The sequence below is a fragment of the Glycine max genome, chromosome 17, assembly GCF_000004515.6.
Source record: "Glycine max cultivar Williams 82 chromosome 17, Glycine_max_v4.0, whole genome shotgun sequence".
NCBI lineage: Eukaryota > Viridiplantae > Streptophyta > Magnoliopsida > Fabales > Fabaceae > Glycine > Glycine max.
The window spans coordinates 12,885,290-12,887,791 of NC_038253.2; the positions used below are offsets into that span (position 1 = coordinate 12,885,290).

At 34.1% G+C, this 2,502-nt stretch overlaps 1 pseudogene; it reads left to right on the forward strand.

Moving 5' to 3' along the window:
* The first annotated feature begins 208 nt into the window (after positions 1 to 208).
* Positions 209 to 1,834, forward strand: LOC100779670 (protein DOG1-like 4; annotated as a pseudogene).
* Positions 1,835 to 2,502: the final 668 nt, after the last annotated feature.

The following is a 2,502-nucleotide window of genomic DNA, read 5'->3' on the forward strand; positions in this document are numbered from 1 at the left end:
TTTGTTTCAGACCACTTTCACTTCTAGAATGAGATACGCTGAATCTAATGTCAATCCCATCATCCAATGGAATATAGTCCCCTGAAACTGAAAGGCTCCATACCCCACTTCTAAGTGCATGTCTCTCCCTTTAAAAACACGTTACTCTCTCTAATAGGAGAGTGTTACGTTAATTGTGCTTGTGCATTCTTCTGCTTCACAACTATATATGTCTGTGTTTCGTTGCACTCACACCACTGAAAAAGATAACTATGAAAGCTTTCAAGAGTTTTTTGAGTGTTGGATGTTTGAGCAAAACCAACACCTGAAGGAACTCGTAGCTGCTGAATCAACAACTCATCTTACAGATGAGAAATTGCAGGCACTGAATGGTAAGGTGGTTGAGCATTATGAGCAGTACTATAATGCTAAGTTGTGCAAAGCAAGATGTGTTGGCCATGTTCTCTCCAACATGGCTAAGCTCATTGGAAAAGGCTTTTCTTTGGATTGGTGGATGAAGACTCAGCATGGCATTTCACTTGATGTATTCTAAGTTCAGTTTGCAATTCGAGGCGAGGCTCGACGAACTGATTCGGGGTCGGAGGACGCATGATTTGGGAGACATATCAGCATCCCAACTTTCTCATTGATGAGATGCAAAGAAGGATCATCTTTGAGGAGAGGGAAGTCACACATTTGATGGAAAGTCACCAAGAGACTGTGGCTGATGCTCCAATTGTGGAGTTGTCTCATCTTAGAGGAGAGGTTGGTGAGGATAAGGAAATAGAGGAGAAGGTTATTGAATCAGCACTGGTGCCATTGATGGAAGGTTTGGAGCAGATCTTGTTGAAAGCTGATGAGCTAAGGTTGAGAACACTGAAGGCTATTGTTAATGTTTTGACTCCAAAACAGGCCATTCACTTCTTAATTGCTGATGCAGAGTTGTACCTGAGGTAGGGATGGAAATGAGCTGAGTCGCTTGTCAAAGGTCTTTGGCTCGACCTATTTAAGGTTCGGCTTGACTTGTTTACTATAAAGGTCAAGCTCAAGCTTTTTAAAAAACTTTTTTTTATATAAAAAGGTCAAAACCAAACTATAAAAAAACTTGTTAAGCTTGACAAACCGACTTGTTTAAATAATAATAATAACTATTATCTATACTATTTTTATGACATTATGAATTACAGGATGAAGTGGTATAAAGTGCTTAGAGAGTTCACTTGCATGTGAAAACTTTTAAAAAAGAAAAAGACTCAAGTTAAAAGGATGATGCAATCAGATTAATACTTCCAAAGAAAAGAATATTTTGTAAAGACATTTTCACACAATTTAAATATTTTTATCTGGCTATATTAGTATAAATCATTCCTAATCCATATTTTTTTTTTAATATTATGTTATTTTTTTTCATTTTCTTTTGATATACTTTGTGTTTTAACAACTTGAATTCAATATGATTTTGTTTATCAATTATTTTTGGATTTGTACATTACTTATACGAAATTTTATAAGTTTCTTTTTTTAGTTAGTATTTCACTAGGTTTTAAAATAATTAATTGGTCAAAGACGTCTTTAAGCAGACTTTTAAATAGACTCGTAGGTCAAGCCAGACTTTTATGTAAGCCGAACCTTTAAAAAAAAGTCTATGACAGGTAATGAGCAAGTTCAAGCCTTGCGTATTCAACTCAAGCCGAACTCAAGCATAGTAAAACTTGACTTGGTTTGACTCATTTTCACCCCTAACCTGAGGGTACATGAGTGGGGCAAGAAGATGGATTCTAGAAAGGGAAATCATGTTTTGGTGAGGGTACAAGTCAGTCATAGTTCATCCAAGTCTAAGATAGCAGCACTTTGAGTTGTGCTATCATGGATTTTTTGTTACCGTAATGTAATAACTCATAACAAGTTGCAGAAACAAACAAACAAAAAAGAAACAATATAAGGATATTTGTTTTTGTAGGGTATAGGAATATGATTATTTTTTTATCGATAAATGATAGTTTTGTTAGAAATATCAATAAGAGAGATTAGAACCCGTATCATCTCCTTCTCCCCTTCTCCTTTCACCCTCCATATAATAAAATTAAATCATTTATATGTATTTACACTAGTAAAACAAAACATCACCAAATATATAGATTAACTGAGGTAGGGTTGTTTCAGCTTAATCATAGGTCTTAAGTTTGAGTATTGAGCATGTAGTTGACATTAAATATTTAGATGAAAAGTTTTTCTGTCCATAATAATTTTATCCGACTCAAACATAATTATCTCTAGTGCAAGATTTATATGTTCTAGGAAAAAAAAACTAGTAAAACAAAACAAAGAAAGCCTTGTCTATTTCAAACAAACCAATGCTCATTGTTCATTAACTTTCGAATATACTTTTGGTTCAATTTCATATCAAATCATCAAAAGTTTGCCTAGTCGGATCATTCTCATGCTATACAAATTACAAAGCCAATCTTTATATTACAATCCACCCAAAAGGGGATCTAAATTAAATTTGTAAGCAAATATCTT